Genomic DNA, 21966 nt, shown 5'->3' with positions numbered 1-21966 from the left:
AGATAATCGTGCAGGTGCATTTGCAAAACTGTAAAAATATAGACAGGGATTTTGTTTTCTGAAGGTCTTGTGGAAGCAGAACTGAACCCCACCATAATTTTTAACCAGACATGCCTGTTGACCTATGAGGAGTGTAATGGTATATCCCCCGGTGATAGCCAGGCTTCTCTCCAGGGAATGACGGAGGGGTCAGCCACCTCTGTGCTCTTCCTAAGCCACATAAAGCACTACTGCCTTCGCTGTCACTCAATGTTAGATCCATTATCCCCAATCCCCACCCTGTATTTCTCTCCTCTGTCTTACCTCCCAGACACACACATACACAGACACCCACAGAGTCCCTGTGCAGGATGCAGGGCCATTTTTCACCCATCGTTAGCTGGACAGCTGAGATGGATTCGTCTTCTAGCTGGTAGCCTCTGATAATAGAATCACAAGACGACACAGGATAGGAAATGCAGTGCAGGGATCAAGTTCAATTAGATAATATTGGCTAAGGGGGAATATAACAAAATACAACTGATAATGCCAAATAATAAAAGCTCTTAGGCTGATTTATTGTTGTTGTAAGAGAATATAGCATTCCTGGTACCTAAAAAAATATTTATACCCCATAAATCTTTGCTTGTTTTTAGTTTTCCCAACTTTCTCGCCGAAATTGGTCATGTCCCAATTAAAAATCGCTAGCCAGCTGCCAGCGAAGAGATCCTTACAAACTGTTGCTCATGCTGCTTCAATTGGCAAGGTAACACACTCGCAGTAAAGCTCTGTCTCTTTCTTACACATATGAGCTCACAGATGCCCATGAAGATTCTTATCCCAAATGTATTGGCAGCTCTGATTTAGTTGGTACAGTTTTCTTTTTATTGTTGTAACCCCGGGGCAAGGTTTGGTTAACACTCTTATTGTTACTTGTCAGCTAGTCATCTTCAAGACCCAAGGTCAATATACATACTTTGGGGCATTTTCAGTCCATTGAAAATCATGTGGGAGAGAACAAAAGTAACCTCTACACAGCCCAGGGTTGACCCAAGAACCCAAGAACTGTGAGAGAGCAACACGGTTTTCTAGGTCATGAATCATTAGTGCTCAAATCCGATGCATGAAGGCATATTTCACTATGCGTCACCATATTTCCAGTTGAAAGATTCACATTAAAGGTGCAGAAGATGTACTATTAAGGGGTATTAAGGTTCAAGCTCTTCAAAACAAAGTGGTGTTCAATTAAAATGTTCAAAGGACCACATCAAATGTTAAACACAGTGAAAAAAGTAAGAGTTCTCCCTTTGTTTTGCTTTGTTCCCCTAAACAAGTCATTACACCTTAAGCTCTGCATAGTTTAGAGCTTCTGGAAGCTTGGTCAGCATCAAGAGGCACCGTTTTAGTGCAAGTCAACAGGTCAGGGGTCGAGTTCCTGTCCAGGGGCTTCTGGAGGTCAGAAGCGATCTATAGAAACTGGGCTCCTGTGTTACTTTAATGCCTCCTGCACTCACATTAAGAGACACCCAAACCACTGCTTGACAGCATGAGTGAAAGGGGTAATTAGCCCGCACACCCTCGAGACCTGGCTACCGCATGGGAGTGTGAGCACTTTCCAGCATCATACACATACCCTTTTTCGGCCCATCAATCACGCGCAACCCTTTGGGTCGCAGCCACTGAACCACATAACCTTTTCCAATGATGTCGATATGCATTTTAAAAGCGATCAATGGCATGTACAGTAGTGTACGGTGCGCAACCGGCGGGATCCGTCGCATGCGTCCAATTTTGGAGATGATAAAATGGCGTATTATCGTGAGGCGATCCATCTTTTCCTCCTAAGTGACAGCTGGCCATTTGGTTCCGTCTTACTCTCCAGCATCCAGGGTGTCATATGATTGCTTATTAGAGACAACATGACAGAGGGGGACTGAGGAGGATTGAATTTGGGTCGGATGACTTGCCCTTTAGTCTTAAAGCACAACTGGCATTGGATTAAAATTTTTTTTCAAGTGGGGTCTCGAAGGGATCGCGTTCCTCCAGGATTAGGAACACGGAAACATGAGAAGCCGATTTGTTCTGACTTGGCTGGTGCAAAAGGCAGAATTTATTTTAAAGCAAAGTCAACAAGGTTTATTTAACTCGTTTGGTCAGCTGTTCCAATCGCAGGTCTTACAAGATTCACACCTAGGGACATTTTAGTGTTGTCAGTCCATTTGTGAGTAAACGGATGTACATGCTAATCTCAACACAGCTCAGGGTTGACCTAGGACCCCAGAAATGTGAGACAGCAACACTACCTGCTGTGTTGCCCCTGCTTGAACCGTAATTGTCTAAATCCTATGCATACATGCTCTGAAAATCCAGAGATCATAACGAGATGCACTTATTATTGAATCCAAGTTTATCTCGCAGGCCAATATTATGCCAGTATTTTACGTATTTTGATGTAGCCAAGCCTTGTAAATAGGAAAGCAAATATGAAGTCAATTTGAGTGGGATTTGAATGAGTGACATTCTCATCCCATTCAGGTCAAGACAAAACGTTATCGATGTGCAAACACAGCGAAAGGTCACGCTCTGCTGGAGATTTTCGACGAATTCCAAACCGAGCGACGGCAAATAAGCACCATGGTGACAATTAAAACTCAGTATGTTCGTTGATTATTGCAGTTCTGATAAATATAATTTTTTGTGTCTCCTTGTCATAATTCCTGTGTTTTTACCCAGGTTAAGCAAATGTTCTTCTTTTAATTTTGAAGGCAGCTGCTATACAGTTATATATTATTGCAGTGGTCTAATTGGCCAATCATGTGGTGGCTGCAGACACATGTCAAGGCCTTTACACCAAACGCCAGAAATGTCAAAAAAGTGACCATGGCATGATTGTGTGTGTCAGATTACGTCAGAAACTGGGCTGAACAATGTATGAGGTGGTATTAAAAAGTTTTGAGACGCACAGAAACTATTTTATTTATCTATGTTTACACACTATCAGCTTCAAAATAGTCCCCTGGCACAGCAATACATCGCTCGCAGCATTCCTGCCACATCTGGCATGTGTCTGGATCTCCGCAATGTGGTCAAAACAACAATTTCTGACCTGCAAAGTCCTCAGGAGCCAAATCTGGTGAGTAGAATGGGTGCGAAAGTGAGATCAGGTGAACCGTTCTCCGAAGGTCTTCCCGATCTCTCGTCATCTACCAATGACATTCTTCCTCTCTTGAAGTGTGCCTGCCACTCGAAACACCTCGAACAACTTGTTGTAGCATCGGCCTATGTCATGTCAAACCTCTCTGTGTCAGAGTTGCCCAGTTTTAACGCAGAATTTCACTTTTGCTCTTTGTCCGTGATGAAATCGCGGGCGTGGTCAGAATAGCGTCTCAGAATGCAAAATATATGCATGCGGCTGGCTCGCAGCAGTAGCGTCTTCCTGTATAGGCCAAGAATTGGACTCTGAGGTGACAGTGGGTTCATTATCAGGTATTTTATTTTGCTAATAAAGGAAACTTTTGGCTCATCGGCCACAAACTCTGGGCAATTCAAAGTATTTTCTTCAGTATTTATGCTGTTTCTCTCTGCTGCATGCTGACTTCGTAATGAGTCGAGAACAAACTTAAGCCCATCACAGGCTTTTTTACATTTTATTTCATTAAGCTAGCAGTTGCTCTAATCCACTTTGGTTGAGGCACATCTGCTGACAACTACAACATTGTGAATTATGCGTGGAGCACATTTTATAGGTGCAAACTAGCAACATTTATATCAATTGACTAAGTTCTTTCAAATTCGTAGAACTTGGGCACTTTGTTTTTTTTTTTATAATAATGGCCTTGGACTACGATTCCCTTCAGCCACTGCACCAACATGTAACATGGCTCTAATCACTCACACCTGTTCCTTATCATTTTGAATCGCGCCACCCTACACAGCACTCATTGCCTCACCTTGTTATTCCAAGCTGGCTATTGGGTCATGTCTGCTCATGCTCAGGTTTGTTTGCTCTATGTTCTCCTATCTTTTCATTATCACAAAACAATTGTATTTGTCAATAAAAAAATCAATGTGAACCAAGCCAGCATTATTAACAATCCTATACATAATCTAGCGTGTAAGCCTTTGGTAGTATAAAAGGTGTACACAGCACACACTGACAATAAATTAGTTCGATTTTTGGCTCACGTTGATCAAATATATGCATTGATCAATCAATTTTCAGCACCATAAAACAGCCTCTGACCAGCCAGCCATAGTGTCAGTATTGCCGTATATCGTTTCCTGGGAGAACAGCCAAGTCTTGCTTTTTTTTCTTCTTCTTCTTCTTCTTCCTCTTTTTCTTCAAAGCAATTTTCTTTCTATATATCAAGTGTGTGCAGTAAATTTCGAGCCTTGTTGCATTTTCTTTGCTTACACACCAAAGCTGATTCAAAACACCAACCCATGCAAGGAAGAATGCACAGTGCAGGCCTAAAAATAAAAAGTCACTTGCACAAGTATTCACCCACCCTTTTCACATTTTTTAGTGTTACCTAACATTGTCAGAAATGTATTCAAAATATCATAAAATTTGCGTATCTGCATAAGGATTTGCCTATTTTTTGCTGTAAACACAGTACATTTGGTTGTTGGTGCAACCGTATAATTAGCTTGACTGTGATCAACCAATTGTATTAGTTCGAATTGTATAAATATGAATAAAAACCAGACTCAAAACGTATACAGAACAAAATGTTCCAGAAATGTAAAAATCAAGATTTAGTATAAAAAGAATCAAATGTCGAATATTCCCTAGATTGATATTGAATCTTTTATTCAAGAAATTAATAATAAAATCTAAAGAATAAAGAACAATCGCAACATTTCAAAAGTCTATCCAGCAGAGAAGCGAATCAAGTGGTTAAAGAATATTTCTGACCATGATGCATCCACCACCATTCTTCACTATCACATTATTAATATATTAACATAACTTAGTTCTTGCTCCTACTTTCAGGAATAATGACCAATGCAATCAATAAAATGCAATGCAATGTGTGGCCATGGCAGGATAAGTCAATAAAAAGTGTCTTTTCTCAGAGGTTTTCTCTGTAAGTGGGACTCATTTGAGATGTCAAGAACCGAAGTGCAGTCTGGTGTATAAACACTCTTATAAACCAAAGTTTGTATTTACCAGACCGTAAGATTTGTAGGTGGTTTTTGAACATCCAATTCAACATTTAGTCCGCATTTAGATGTTCCACAAATTTTTTTAAGTGAGCTTGTGGAGATTTGTGCTCATTCAGCAACAAGGTTTTTGTCCAGTCAGGTATGAATGTGCAATAGGGTTGAGGTCAGTTCTCTATAGCAGGAGATCTTCCACTCTAACCCATGTAAAGCATATCTTCATGGAGCTGGCTTTGCGTATTGTCATGCTGGAACAGGTTTGTCTTCTAGTAATAGATGCTGATAGTCTCAGGGATCACAACAACTTGACAAAGAAAATTAAAGAAGGCAGAATAGTATGATGGATAATACCAGTGTTGGGAAGCATTTAGAGATATTTAGGTCCATTTGTCAGGTTAGGTTGGTCTTCTAAAGTAGTGGTCAAGGGGCATTAAAATTTTCTAATCTGTTTTACTGCAGATTGAAAACTGGAAAATTTCCGTATCGATTATTCCATACATACGGAAATCTCTACAACATATAAAGATATACTTGGATTGAAATTATACGCATGAGAAAGCACCTAAAAAGTGAGAAACACACGTTCATGTCCTTGCGGTTAGTTTTCCAGTTCGCTGTACTGTGTGTACAGAAAAAAAGCCGCCTGCTACCGAGGCCTCCACATGCGGTATATTACGCTCCATTGGCTTCACCCCATTTTAAATAAATCTTTTTTTTTTTTCTCGATTGCTAAGGATGTCTTACATTACCAAGAACGGCAAGCGAGAGCGAGAGATTTTCCTCTGGTTGGAGATTTTTTTTTTTTTTTTTTGGAGGTCTCGCTCTTCGGTAAGCCTTAACAGATGTTCTCAGCAGCTGGCGAACGATCTTAAAAAGAGTCGTCTTATGTCGCCGTGGAGGAGCGTTGAGACAAACGTTGAGAGAATTTGGCATTGAGTAATAAATAACAAATGGAGATGTTTTTTTTTTATATATTTTCATATATTATGAGTGATGAGTGAGCTTGTGAGACAGAAAATTGGGAAACTTTGAATCACTGACGGTTCTGCTTTGGATAATTTTTTTTATATTATTGGTAGCTTTCGGGCCCCCATTTCGACCGTGAGATTGGGATTTGATGGATGGATGGATGGATGGGTGGATGGGTGGGTGGGTGGACTTTTTGAATAGGTAGATGGATGTGTAGATTTTTGTGTCGTGTAGAGCCAGAACCACTGTTCCAGAACCCCTGCTGATCCTCAACAGCAAGTCTCTATTGATAAGTTACACATTTGTTAAAGTCATCAGCTGTTCTCTGATGGACACTCAAGTGTTCACGAGAGTCTAAAATCTCTTGGTAATCTTCACAGGTTCTTGAATTCAACCCTCCACAGTGTCTCGAATTGAAGAGAACTCCATCTAGAGGTCGGGATGAGTCGGGCAGGTCCGGAAAAGAAGAAAGGGACAGGATCACTAGTAGCTCAGGAGCATGTCTGTTCCAACAAGGAGTAAAAGAAAACTCGGTAGGTGAAAAAGTACACAGGTTTCATGAAGAATGCAGGTTAAAGCCCTCATAAGATTTGAGGCCCCGGAGTTCATTGTTTTCAGTTTCAAAGTGCTTTTCTTGATTTCCCCCATTGTATATTTTAGTTTTAGACACAAATGCAATTCCATACTAAATGTACACTGCCTTTTTTAGATTTAAATATGTGTGTTATATACACACACGTGTGTGTCTGTGTGTAAAAACGGGTCGTTTGTGGCAAAGAAACCCGAAACGCCGCTCTTGCGGAAAACTTGATCCGAGTTTATAACTCTGTCAGGACCGTCAGTGAGGTTGGTTTCCAAGCAGGCGGAGATGAAAGGAAAGCAGAGGAAAGATGACTGCTATAAAAGCAATCTCGCCACGGGACAAGGGCGCGCGATTTCTCATCGTATCATCACGTACGAATGAGGACGCGCCACTTTCGAACTGTAGCTTGTTACACCGAGCAAATTCGCCTCGGACTAGATAAGGCGTATCGAAAGCGCTAAAACGACCCTGAAACGGTCTCATACCTCGAAATATGATTGATTTGTATTCTTTCTTCGTTCATTGTTCAGTTATAAAAAACATCAATCAAAGTACATTGTAGTTTATACACCCCTGTATAACCGTTTGGAATATTCCACAAGTCATGTGATTTGAAAAGTTTTAAACAGCGCCCAAACGCCTGACAATTAAAAAAATGGCATTCTTTTTGAATAGGTCACTTTAAGCATACAAATTAACCTTGAAAGTCCTTGCACCATTGGCATGGATGCTAAAACTTGCCTTTTAGCATTGAGTCCTTCTACATGACTGCCAGATTTTTGAATGATCCATTTATTAGGAAAAATTCACTTTTTTCCCCCTCTGAGGATTCCACTGAAGCTACTGTGAAGGTCATTTCCATTCACCTCCTGTGTGCAGAGCTTGCTGTGCCAGCTGGTTATAATGCTGGAGGCAAATCTGTGAATTGAATATATTTGTTTTCTTTATGTATACACTAAATAGATCCTAACGCAATCAATTTATACACCGAAATGCTTTGAACTGCAGCCTTTGACGTACTGCTTTCCAAACAGATAGATACTGTAGATGTTTTTTTCTTCCCCACGCCTTCTCATCAACTCCGAATCCGTTTTTGTAATCAATTGGGTCAATTCCAGTTTCACGGTCACAGATTAGAGGCATTCCGAAGATCCAATCTTTGACCCGTCCACAATTTCCGTCTTGTCAGACCAAGCCGATAAGAGGGGACGCTTGAAGGGCTGATCAATGTCTTTCAGTCACGCCTACTCAGGGATTGAAGTGATCTCCAGCCAACTAGGTAATCGACCTTGGCAGTCAATCAACGAGCACGACTGATGCTAGTCAGGAATGAGGGACGCCAAATAAATAACAGGTTTGTGTTCTTGTGTTCGTTTCTTTCCCCCAAACGTGCTGTAACCTTAGAGCACTACGTCCAGCCTGTCGGTAAGGAAACATCCATCAGGCATTTAAATGGCGTGTTACATTCGAGGCGCCCAGTGCGCTATTCATCCAATCACCGAAGAGTCATTGGAGAAACGAAAAAGCTGCATGGGATCAGATTCAAGAGAAAAGGCTCGAAGTGAAACGTCTGAGTTGTCCCTTTGGAAACGTTCCACACTCTGGCTTTAATTACAAGCATTCGGATGCCTCCGAGGAATTTCCACTAAACTGCAAGCATGGTTGGCTTTGTTTAGGTAAAGCGAGACGTTTGTTTGTTGCTTAAACCTTAATCTAAAGTCCAGTCTATGCGCTATACACTGTTTACATTGCTTTTGTAGGCAGGATTAGCAAGCCAAGCTCTCTGTACTGTACTTGCTGTGGACCTTCATCAGAGATGCCAACAATCGTTACTTCCTTCCCAGCTTTGATTTTGCTTCCTCGTGTTTCTACACATTTATTTGGGTCCATGGATATTAGATATTCCTCCATTGGACCACGTGTGCAATAAGGAATCGTTCCAGCCATACACTTGAGTTGACCTAATTTGCATAGAATTCAGAACGTCTTAGTTAAAATTCGAGGCAAGTTAAAAAAATCTGTGCTCCAAGTGCTTGTGCTTGGTATGTGCTTGGAAGAATGGTTTCACCCCTAAAAACATAAATAAAAAAGCAGATTCTCTTTGGCAAAAATCATTGGAAACTCAACTATGCTGCTGATGGACCATTTGCCTTCACCCTTCCATATGTCTCCAACATTGTGTTAAAGCCACTGGTGTATGGAAAGAAAAATAATACTGTGGTTTACAGGGTGCAATGATCCAGTACAAGTACCTTAAACGTTTTTTTGTGCCATTCAAGCCACGTTTTTTTCCTCCATGTATAACTCGTTCTGCTTCTCTTTCCTTTTTTTAACTAAGAGCAAGGAAATTAGCCGAGTTGTCAAATTTGTCTTCAGCCCAGGAGCTTTCTACAATATTAATACATGATTTCATGAGTCTGTGCGGAGGATTAAACATGCACTTCCGACACGACTGCTGACAGATATACTAACAATGACATCATCAAGTATGAAGGTCTCCTGCTTTGTTAGCATACATCATTAGAATGCAAATCTACATACCATGTGGCTGTTAAAACAAAGAAAAACACACAGGAACGAAGGCATGAAATCGAGACAGCTTGTCTTCGAGTTATTTGTAACATGCTCGAGGATTCTGGTGCTAATGATTGGTGATGGTTTAATCATTATTTCCAAGAAAAGCTTCTTTGGTGCCATAGTAATGTAAAATTTAACTTAGAATTTGTGGCGAACATGCAAGTTCTGAGATTGAATCCATTCACACGTAAGTAATGGGTGATACAGTATATAGAGGGCGATGCAGGGAAACGGGAAATTTTGGATCTAGGAGTTGGCGACTTGGGGCCATCGAGAATTGTTTGGAACCAGTGCCCCACACTGCTCCATTATAACTAATGGCAAGGGGCTCTAAACAGGTTTGCACCAGTTCCAAACAATTTCCGACGCAGCAAAATCGTCAACTCCTAGTTCCAAAATTTCCCGTTTCCCTGCACCACCAGGTATTATGGAGTTCCCGAAGTGTTGGAGGAAGTAAAAATTGGCACTCCAACATGGGTTTAATTGTGACACTTCGAGGTCTTTCTCTACTTTCTCCTCAAACACATGAATCCAGTGCAAGTTCTGCCGTGTGCAGTGTAATCCGATTTCAAATAGATTCAACACAATGAGATTCAATGCAATACAATACAATGGAAAAACAGTTTTTTTTTTCTTTAGTTTCAACAATATGCCATAATTTTAAGCTTTCTTATGAGCTTAAGATATTTTATGACTGTACAGAATCTTCTACAAATGTTATTGAGATTTAAATGATGGTATACGTTTGCATATGAACCTTTTTGGTTGTGAAACATTGCAAAGATTTTTATACGATTTTGATAGTTGATTCTTTTCAAATATGTATGTGTATATGTTGTATGTAATTATGACAGTTTGAAGCGTGTTAAACCTATGCGGGATCAAAATGGCAAAAAAAAAACTGGTGTTACTTATTATATAAAATCCACTTGGCTGCAAATCACGTGCTTTTAATATATGACTCGCAGATCTTTGGGCATTTTTGTGAATAATAAAAGTATAGCACAAATTGTATATAAAGAAAAAATATTTTTACTGATGCAAATATGTCAAACAATACAAATGTCAACTTTTTTCGGATTCACAATTTTCTTTAATCGATACATCACATTGTTAACTTTTATTCCAATGCACTGATGTAAATTTGGGAATCTTATAATCCCAAATATACATTTATCTCCACAGATGTATTCCTTTATTGGCTTTTATTATGACCAAAATTAGCATTCTACATACTGAGGGCATTGTGGTCCATCCATCATCCCCATACCACTACTGTTTCCAACCTTGCCCAAAGAGGTAAAAGTCCTTGCTCAATTCTGCCCTCCATTATTCATACCTGGCAGAACCTCAGCTGCGCTATAGCCCATGCTGCCTCGACTCTTGTCAACTTGTTCGAACTTTACCCGAGGCTTGCTTCGACGCATGCGATTTTCATAAAGATCCTCCTGCCTATTAGAGACGCCAAAAAAGCCTAACCTGTACGGAGGTCAAAAATCCAATTTTCCCCAATAGAAAACAATTTGTCTGACTGAGAATACAGGATGTTAAGTTACTACAAAGAACTGGGTTGTAATCAAGATTTTGGAAATTTTTTACGACCGTATGGGAATATGACTATGCCGTCAACAAGACAGCCGAACCCCTGCTTTCTCACTACTCGAAAAATCTTCGTTGACTGGTGGATCGAGTATGATCAAACTTTCAGGTACAGATATTAGCAATTCTCAGACTTGTATTTCATTTACAAATTGTAGTCAAATATGCCACTGGATTGGCATCAGATTTGAGGCACAGGAGTCAGTAATGCACTAAAGTTCAGAAAAAATTGCCTAATGGTTTATGTCACAATGAGACATGAGATCAGTGGTGGACAAAGTACTCAAACCATGTATTTGAGTTAAAGTAGGTCAAATGTGACTCCATTAAAAGTACAAAAGTTTTTTGCTTCAAATGTAAAGTATCCAAAGTACTAAGATTTATTATGGCTATAACTTCCTTTTATCATTTTTGTCACCAGACTCTTAATCAACTCAGTTTATGTGAAAAAACTCTAATGTGACTCCCAGCACACTGATCTATTAATAGAATGATATTAATGAGTCAAATACTGATTGAAATGATCACAAGCCCAAAACCTTCTCAGCTAATTAAAAAAAAATCGTGTACATAATGCCACGGGTGTTGCGTCGACTTCGAGTCTACAGTTCCTTCATCATTTATTCCTCTCTAAATGTTCTGCTTGATGTTGAACTGATGCTGAACTGTATGTCGGTGATCAGTAGATACACCAAGCGCCAATCAGAACAAGTTTAAAACCGAGCTTGATTGGTGACTCGACTGATTTTACAAAATGTTGGACTTCCACTTTGAAAACTTAAAAAATAGAGAAGTAATAAAGCTATTTAAGTACACAAACACATTTCATTTACTTCCTTACTGTCCACCACTGCATTGGATATGAGTCTAAATTAAAAAAATGGATTTTAAATAGCATCATCAGACATGCACTATATGGCAAAAGTTTATGGACACCCAACCATATGGCATGTGCTTTTTGAAATACCATATTTGCTGTACCTTTATAGCAAGTAAAAAAAAAAAAAAAAAAAAATATATATATATATATATATATATATATATATATAAAATCCTTGTATGTTTTAATCTTGGGCATCCTGCTGCTGATTTGCCCAAGCCTGGCATAATAGTTAAGTGAAATCCTCTTCCTCCGTTTCCTCCTAATCAGCCTTTCGCTGTTAATTACTATGCAGATCAGAACATAAGCGTTGGTGTGGGCGAGACAGGAAACACAGATTGAAGTGAATTAAGGCCCTAATTTTCAACCACACTTGGCTGCACAGTCAAATGATATCCCTCGTTACAAGATTATTACAGCTACTCTGTTACTCTTTATTAGCTGCGATCCACCTTACAGATGCACAAAAAAAAATCGCCTGACTGTAGCCCATCTGGCTCTGTGAAGATTCAGCCCACCGTACGTCCCCTCTATAGTCAGTAGTTACGTTCGAATTCAGCCATTTTTGTTTATCTGAATGGATTTTTATCCAATGGTTGACTTCAAATGTACCACTGATGCGCTTCAAATATTTTCGTGTTACTGCAAATACCGTTTTTGCTCTTATAGTAGCCTGCACTCTTCTGGGAAGATGTTCCACCAGATGTTGGATTGTGCTTGATGGTAAAGTGGTATTGATGTAGGTGAGGTGAGGAGGCCTGGGGTGCAGTCAGCGTTCCGATTTATCCCAAGGTCATCATCATGCTGGAACAGGTTTGAATCTTCTAATTCAAGTGAAGGGAGTGCCTCAATGTGTAAAGGTTTAAGGAAGAACCACATGGTTGGAAAATTCAGGTTTCCAGGTCTACACCAAACCCTGTTCAAACAGATTTTAAATCCATTCAGTCGGAGCTGCTCACATCAAGTTGTAATTGTTTTGCATTTTTGGAGTCTCCATTTTAAGCTCTTTGTATCATCCTAAAATAAATCTGAGGTAAATCTGCCCCTTTAAAATTCCCCAGTACCATAATACATAACATTTCATATTTATTCATTTTAAGAGATGAGAGAAAAGAAACTCCTGGCTTTCAGAAACGTTAAAAAAAACAAAACAAAAAAAAAAACCAACTGATGTGGTCTGAGAGGAATCGAGTATCACACCAGTCATTGATTATTTCCTTGGAACAGCACATCCCATAATGGTTTATTCCTGATTTCTCCACACGACCATGAATGAAATGTAGAAATCACTTTATGTCCCCGATCTGTCACTGTAAGTGTCCTATCAGGAAAAGTGACAAGACGCCTATTACACCTGCCACATGAAACGTATTTTTGATATATCGATATAATGTGGTGTTTTTTTTGCTCCCCTCAGGCGTGATTTATTTCTTTTTGGTTCAGAATTCAGGTATTTGGAATGAACGGAAAAAAAAAGGATGCAGGGAAAATGTCAAGGACAAAACGTCTACTCTAGTTAGCATGTGGTATTTAGGCATTGCTAAATAAATCGAGGTAATTATTAGAATGGAGTAAATGGGTGCGATGGGGTTATGATATAAGAACGAGCAGCTTTAATGGAGGCGGAAGAAACATGTTCTCAACCCTTAAACCCTTCGTTTATAAAATCGTATATTTATTTATTATCGGGTATCAATCAGTGATCAAGATACATGCAATGTTTTCTCCACTAATCCTACATTGTAGGAGATGCACCATATGAACGCTCGACTTTTCCAGTCAGATATCGTTAATCACTAAACTGTTTCCACAAACTTGGAGGCACACAATGTGAAAGCATTCGATTTACCCTTTGAACTAGAAGACACAAAACGTTTTCCAGCAGGACAATGTTCCTTTTCACAAAGTCAACATCCATGAAGACATGAGTTGAAGTGGAAGATCTCAAGAGCTTCTTAGAGTTAGAGCCCTGACCTCAACCCTATTACACCACAGGCTTCCTCACCCTACCTCAGTACTTGGCTTTACTAATCCCCTTGTGGCTCAATGTTGTAAGTAAAGACATGGCCTAGTCTTAAACCATTGTTCAATGGTATCAATAGTATGGTAATGGTACAATCTGTATGAGGTAGTTTACTGTCATTTGTTAATCATTGAAGTTAAAGTACATAATTTAGCAAAACAGAGCAATTTACACTACTGTAATGTACTTTACAGTGTATAATTATATGTAATACAGTGTAACCTCGATAGTCGTGGGGGTTTAGGTTTTATGACCCCTCGCGTGAGGTTTCAACTCTCCTTTTGATGGTTCCTTTTTCAAGGGAAATTGTACTGTAGTGTAAACTCAACAAGAATTGTGAATTACTTGTCATACGTTTTATTTACTACTTTAAATGAATAATACAATAATTCAGTTGTTTTTTTAACATTTTGATGTCATTTGTTAGTACAAAGTCTGTTTTGAAGTTGAACTTTCGAGACATTCACGGCTTCTCGCCAACCATCAGATTTTTCGCGAGTTACTCACAGCCCGGGGATTTCAAATGCAAAGTCACCCCAACCACCTGCATGTCTTTCCTCACCACATCCATAAACCTCCTCTTCGGTCTTCCAATTTTCCTCCTTATATATAATATATATATGGCAATGGACGAGTGCCGGTTCACGAGTGGAGGGTGGAGCTGGACACAGGAACAACTTAACTGAATGCAGACAAGAATAAAGCATCTCACAAAGTGGGATATGCACATCTTTGCAGCGTCACAATGTACCGTACGGAAATTTAAATGGCGCACGTCAATAGTTTTACAGTTTTTCATATCGTTATCATAAGTGTAAGTCGAACCATCGTAACTCGGGGACTACCTGTATGGAAACATAGGGAAGTGGTAGCTCAGTGTTCTGCTGATCGGAAGTTCATGGGTTGAAATCCCAGCACCACCAAGCTGCCACTGCTGGGCCCTTAATAAGCGAGGAGCTATGTATAACTGCGATAACTTTCAACCATTAACAAACAATCCTTTTCATATAAACCCAAGATTTCGATGACTGTTCTATTACCAGAGCTGCTGTTATAACAGCCAATCAGAATCGAGAATTCAACAGCGCCGTTCTATAAGCACACTTAGTAATGGCAAGAGGTCAAACGCTTTGAATGATCAATGATCAATCGCAGCGAATTACTGAGACACTCATGTAATCGTACTCGTCCAAATGGTGTAGCTGAAGATCCGAGGTCATTCCTTCACAGTACACCACGTAATGCCACGTGTCGGTTTCATAAATTCGTCCGACGCTGTATTGTCCAAACAAGATCAACTATTCAAGCAATTAGCTTTGCCTGGTCCAGTGCTGTACTCTTAGATGTCAAATTATGTGACGTAAGCCGAGTCATTTCGCTTTCAATCCAACTGAATTATTCTCAAAAAGACGGTTTCTTTTTCTATTCCGAGGCCTTTCTCCGGCACAAAGAGAAATATTTAAAGGCTGAGTCCATATTTATTCAATTATTCGTGTCCATGTCCATTTTCACAACTTGCCCCAGGGGCCGGAAATCAATAGGGATATTCGAGAGATTGCGTGGAAAAAAGAAGAAAAAAAAAAGAAGCGAAATTCGATCAGGTGGCTTTTGAGCGTGTGCTTCTTGATGCTCAGGCCTTGAAATCGGCTTCGCCTATCCATCATGCTTTGCCCGGGCATGAGACGTTATGGCGTGACCAAGAGAGAGGAAAGAAATATATTTTAAAAAAAAGGCAGAGAGAGAGAGAAAGAGAGAGGAACAGAAAAAAAATATCCACCATCAGCCTTTTATAATCAATATCCATTTCCAGCGCCTGTCACGTTGTTATTTGGAGCCGGCTCTCCAAAGTTGTACATTAGCAAATTGATAGTCTAATACCAAATAAAATATCACCTTGGACTCGCACGCCCGCGTTAATCTTCATTAAGACGACTGCGCTCACGAACGGTGCGTTTTTCCTCACCCTCGCTCGGAGATAAATACATCATTCTACGGGTGTTCGCTTAATGGAGTCGGCGATGGGCGTCTCGATCGGAAACAAAGACGTACAAATGTACGATTTGGCTCTTTTTTCGTTTTTTTCTACCTTCCCTTACATGTGAGGGAAAACAATAGCTTGAAAAGGCCTCCACAGTCAAGACTTTCAGGGTTTGAATCAATATGCACGAAACGTCCCACTTTTTCAGCCTCAGAGGAATGTGGTTGTGGAGGGTTTTAGTTAAATGATACTGTAAATAGCTACATAGAAATGTATTTTATGTTTACATCAATGGTGAGCAATACTTGTTTTTCCCCACATTTTCATTATAACAAGGATATTTTTGCCATTTTTAAAAGTTCACCGAATGGACGAATGTGGACGCCTCATCATAAGATTGTACTTTTTGGACATTCCACATTCGGTTTACATTTGCAGTCATAACCGTTGGAAAGTTGGGTAGAGATGTAGGTGAGGAGGCCCAGTCAACATAATAAATTCAACCCAAAAGTTGTTCAGTAGGTTTTGAGCTCTGCAGCATTTTCCAGTGGTGGACGGTGATGAAGATCAAAAATGTCAAATATCATATTTTTTTAACTCGACATTTAGCACAATCGGTCTTTCTTTTTTATTTATGAGCGGATAAAAACGTAACACTCAGCGAGCCTCCAATCAGGGCCGAGCACACAACTTCTTTTGATTGGCACTTGGTGGATCTACTGATCGCCAACATACAGTTCAGCGTCACTTCAACAGCAAGCAGAACATTTAGCAGAACATTTACGACGATGGACAGGATTAGAAACGAGTTTATTAGAGGGACGGCGCATGTAGGATGTTTTGGAGACAAGGTAAGGGAGGCAAGATTGAGATGGTTTGGACATGTGTAGAGGAGGGACATGGGGTATATCGGTAGGAATGCTAAGGATGGAGCCACCAGGAAGGATTAAAAGAGCAAGACCAAGGAGGAGGTTTATGGGTGTTGTGAAGGAAGACATGCAAGTAGTTCATTTGGAAGAGGCAGATGTAGAGGACAGAGTAGTGTGGAGATGGATAATCCGCTGTGGCGCCACCTAACGAAGCAGCTAAAAAAGATGATACATACAACTGAGCATTTGGGGGCCTTGATCAAAAGCGCCCCAGCAGTTGCATCATAGTGGTGGTGGGATCTTAAGCATTGAACCCAGGCCACTCGTCTTTGTGCATAGAGGTATTGTCATGCTGGAACAGGTTTGTGATTTCTGGTTCAAGTGAAGGGAAAATGTCCTCCTAGCAAAAGTGTTAAAACGGGTTGCCGAGTTTACAGAGACGTACAGCGCCGTAGGTGCATGCGGGGTGACGAGGAGGTGTGATGGCCGACTGCAGCTGCAAGAGAGATGATGGATGAAGGTGGACAGTGTGCAGCCACATGTGAGATGGGGGTTTGATCAGGGATCATCAAGTTGTTAGCTGGCTGTCTGCTCTTCATTATACCCGTCTCACGTACACACAAACACACACACCACACACACACACACACACACAGCCTTCTCGGTCGCTTTTTCCTTCTCGGCAGCAGAGTCATTATGTGCTATTTATTACTGTGAACAATAAAAAAAATTTTTTTTGCATTTTTTTTGGTAGATCGTTCTTTTAGATCGTTGGACTGATGAAATTGAACACAATTGTCACTTTTTATCTCATTTAAAATGGAATTCAATTTCACTTTAATTAGCGGTCATTTCAATTGAATAATCCCCAACTCCAACATGCTGGTTATCCAATGAATCGGACGAAAGTGGTCTTATTCAATTAGGATACATTACTGGTATATGTGTTACACTTCTAGTGCTTCCTGTATAAAATTGCTCCATTTCCATGAAAATTCCTTTCTTTTGTAAACTAGAAATGCTACAAAATGCAGCAATTTCCTGGAAATCATTAGTGCGTCCTATAAAAAAAAGAAAAGGTGCTTTTTGTTTTAAATTAAAGTCTATTGTTTCTGGTGGATCCATGAAATCTCTTGGGCTTCCAATACAAAAGAGAGCAATTTTCCTGACAATTCCTTGGCTTTCTGTATAAACTAGAAATTTCCTTGGTGCCTTATATAAAATCGAGGGATTTCTTAAAAATTTATTGTGCTTCCTGTGTAAAATGCATTTCTTTAAACCTATATATCTCTATAAAGCTGTTAATTTCTGCAGCTTCCTATTCAAATTTGAGCTATTTCACCATTTCTGTTTTAATACGCTTCCTTTATGTAAAATCATTTCCGTGGTGTTTTTTGTGCTTCTTGTGTATAATCGTGGTATAAAATTAGAAAAACATCTGGCATAAAATAAAGCTATTTTGTATGTTTGTAGAGAAAATGTCAGGGAAGTTGCTGTATTATACAGAGGAGAGTTAAATAACTCTGAAAACAATGTGTATGTATATTATACCTTCAGGACGTATTATGTCTTCTCCTTTACTTTGAGGGGTCATGCAGCGTTATTGCTCAGAGTTTCGGCCATTTTGGGGGTTTGGCTCCTTGGCAACTGCGAGAGAGTCAAACACATTCATCAACGGTTCGTCGGATGCCGATTACTCAGCGAGGGCTGTCCACTGTACTCACCCGTTTAAAAAATGAGCGGTCCAAGAGGTCAAAAGCAACCTCCCACTGCCAAGCCACATAATCAGATCTGACAGGCAGTTTCCCGGCAGGCCAGCCTCGGTCCAAGCCATCAGGAGGCTGGAACAGATGAGCATTCACACTCTAAATCACATCTCTCCACCATGGTAACCTCAAACACGCCTTTATTGACGTTGAAAGGCCCAGGAATTCATTAACTATAAATCCATGACTCGGAGAATCCCAGATTACGGGCGGTATCTCCGATATCGACAGCCAGTTGGCGCTGATACTGCTGTGCCCGCATAGTTCCAAAATTGTGTATACAATATGTAAATATCAGTTGTCCGTGATCTTCCTGCCAAATAAAGTAAATAATTGAAGTAGGTACGCAAAAAAAAAAAAAAACCCACACAAGAGACCTCAGCAAGCCAACACGACCCTATCCAAATCTATTCCATCAATCTGCTGCAAATTACCTTGTGAGCGCTTCTTACGAATCTGATAGCGCAGCATTTTATTCATTACATTACCCCCAAACCCCGTCTAGATGACATCAATCAAGGCTGCCGAAGATTGCAGTCAGGATTGATTTCTTTGCGGAAAGCTGAGCATCAGGATTCCAGGCATCATCCTTTATTTCAGGGAATTCGAAGGGGTTGAAATCGGATTGGTTTTGGTAAATAATAATTCGGAGGATGAGTTTCCATGTCGGGTAATTGATAATTGACGCCACGATTTGTTCTCATAAACGTCACTGATTTGTCGTGAAAAACGATTCGGATCCCTAAACTCCAGTCATGTGTTTTGATGTCGTATGGATAAAAAAAATATTGGGACACCTAACATTTTTCAGCCACATGCAGTTCTTCTAAACAAATATACCACAAAGTTGGAGGCACACAATTATATAGGACGTATTGGGATGCGTTATTGGGAAATTTCCCCCTTATTCCAACTAGGACACCCAAACCACCTTTGCCATAACGATGATACTGTGCACAAATCCAGAATCTCCATGAGAAGGTGCTTTTACATGGGTTGGACTGGAAGATCTCCCTCTACAGAGCTATAAACTTAAAGCTATTGAACACCTTTGGGATGAACATGAACGCTGACTGAACCCCAGGCCTCCTTCGCCGGAAGAGTGGCGGTCATTAGAACAGCAAATAAGCACAATCTTATGGTGAGGCGTCTACAAACTTGTCCATGCATCGGTATGTTCAATTTTCTATGGAAGGAAACTGCTTGCAAGCAGGAAATCGAAAGAAAATCACAAGTATTGTTCAACTACTGAGGTCAAATATAATATGCGGTACATTTCTATATAAGTATATTGTATATAAACTTTCTTTCGGCTTCTCCCATTAGGGGTCGCCACAGCGGACCATCCACATGTTTGACGCTGGATGCCCTTCCTAACGCAACCCTCCCCATTTATCCGGGCTTGGGACCAGCACTAAGGCTTGTGCAACCCTAATGGCTGGGGTTGGTTCCTTGACCGGGGATTGAACCCGGGCCGCAGCGGTATATTGTGTATATGGATATCCAAAATTAACACAAAATACTGACAAATTTGGACACCGTTTTGACATGTTCACTGAGAGGGTCCTCACATTTGTTGCCAGCTATTTAGACAATAATGGCCGAGTTGTTTTTCAGAGGACAGTAAATCCCTACTGCTTTACAAGCTGCACATTGACTACCCTTAAATATATCCAAGTTTCATTTCTATAGTATTGACCCTTGAGAAAAGGTAATAAAATGGTAGAAATTTGAGGGGTGGACTCGCTTTTGTGAGAGGCCGCTTAGTGGTGCAATTATCTTCTAAACAAAAGTCCAACATCTTACCCACTGAGTTAAGATCCAAATTCTACAGCGCATGAAAGTTTTTAAAGCATGATTCAAAAAACAGCGTTTGCCGCAAAGTCAGAAGTTACGTTGCCTTCGACTTTGCGTCGCGATTAATGCATAAATGAATAAATAAAATGCCGTCTAGACTGAATCAAGCCCTTTTAGGAAGAGCTCATCACAGCGTCAATAAGGTTCTTAGAGATTTGACAGGCCGGTATGGATCCCGTATTGAAACTGAGCCAAGCTGTCGATCCACGAGGTCTTAGCAGGTGTCTGGCACTCCAGCAGACGCCAACAATGCCTCCATTATAAACCTTCGTACGTTTTTTTTTCTCTTTCGAGCAGAAGCATTACTGTGATGGAAAAGGTCATGAGACGATTTGTATTGACCAGACAACATTGTGTTGTTTTGGCCATTAGACGACTATAAGGTATGGCAAATCGAATTAGAGTAGTGCCATTTGTATTTGTTGTTCCCGAACGGATCGGTTGCGTTTTCATGAAACGGTGTTGTATCCAGTGATTCCACCAGAGGCTTTGTAACGATTTGAAAGAAGTCAGTATAGAGTGATAACTTTTTTTTTTCTTTTTTTTTTGCAACAATAGAACCTGATTTTCCACTGACTTACTTTCTCCACCACAATAATTTGCTTTTATCCATAACCACCATTCAATAGTAATTGCTTTCAGGGTGACTACCTTAGGCAATGCACACATGGAAAGATTTATTGTGCCGGGTGTTTATTTTCAAGATGCTTTTATGATCTACCCCCCCCCCTCCCTGTCCCCTGTTTTATGTAGCTGATGTGAAAGCAATAAGCTGAGAGGCTCCGCTATACTGCAAGCTTCAGACTACCCAATTAGGATGTTTATGACAGCATCCCTGTCGCACCGATCCAGTAGAAAGGAGAGAAAACCTGACGGAGGGAGCCGAACATGTCCCACTATACTTCGTGACTTTTGCTCAATAAGTCTGGTGGCGGATCGAAAAATATGGTTTGTTTTCTCTGTACTGTCATGGAAGCTTGAGCTTGATGGCGAGTATGTGAAACGGAGCCGTGCTACGACGGGAGTTGTAAAATTCCGTTTCGCTGTCCAAGATTGAAGCCGAAAGTTGAACGAAATCTGTGGCTCGAAATGAGTCATAAGAATAAACCTAGAGGAAAATTTTAGAAAGTTTCGGTCTCCTGTATTAACTTTCTTTCTTTCGGCTTTTTCCATTAGGGGTCGCCACTCGATTTGGCACATGTTTTTATGCTGGATGCCCTTCCTAACGCAACCCTCCTCATTTATCCGGGCTTGGGACTGGCACTAAAAGTGCACTGGCTTGTGCAACCCTAATGGCTGGGTTGGTCTCCTGTATCAACTAAGGGTTCAAAACATGTACCAGTGAATTGACCTTTTGCCCTTTTTAGCTGTCAATAGTAAATCTAATATCAAACCTTTCCTGCTTCAGAATCCTGGGAAAGGTTAGGGCATCAGAGCTTCTATAAAATTCATGCGTTTGTAAAATATTTCAGAGTTTAAGACTGAGGTCGTATTCCGCTTTAACCAGCGCTGGATCGGTACCATAACAAAAGCTTCTTGACTTGACTTGAAATGACCTGCTGTGAATGTTTCACATTTCCGCCAAATATAGAGCAACATAGCGCTACATCACACAACATAGAGCTAAGGATTAAAAGTAAGTAGTCCCAGCCACATACAATGTCAAACTAGTGCATACAGTACAAACAGACAATACAAAAACATAGATACACAAAATCCA

At 40.3% G+C, this 21966-nt stretch overlaps 1 long non-coding RNA gene across 1 annotated transcript in view; it reads left to right on the top strand.

The window, feature by feature from the left end:
* Positions 1 to 79: 79 nt before the first annotated feature.
* The window catches only part of LOC310726408, a 43112-nt gene continuing 21225 nt past the window's right edge, over positions 80 to 21966 (top strand). Inside the window, exons 1-3 of the long non-coding RNA XR_014533743.1 lie at positions 80 to 3061; positions 3409 to 3975; positions 6495 to 6647. This is a non-coding gene — a long non-coding RNA (uncharacterized lncRNA). The remainder of the gene's footprint in view (positions 3062 to 3408; positions 3976 to 6494; positions 6648 to 21966) is intronic.

Source organism: Silurus aristotelis (genome assembly GCF_946808225.1).
Source record: "Silurus aristotelis genome assembly, chromosome: 5".
NCBI lineage: Eukaryota > Metazoa > Chordata > Actinopteri > Siluriformes > Siluridae > Silurus > Silurus aristotelis.
This window is presented reverse-complemented; position numbering and strand designations above follow the sequence as displayed.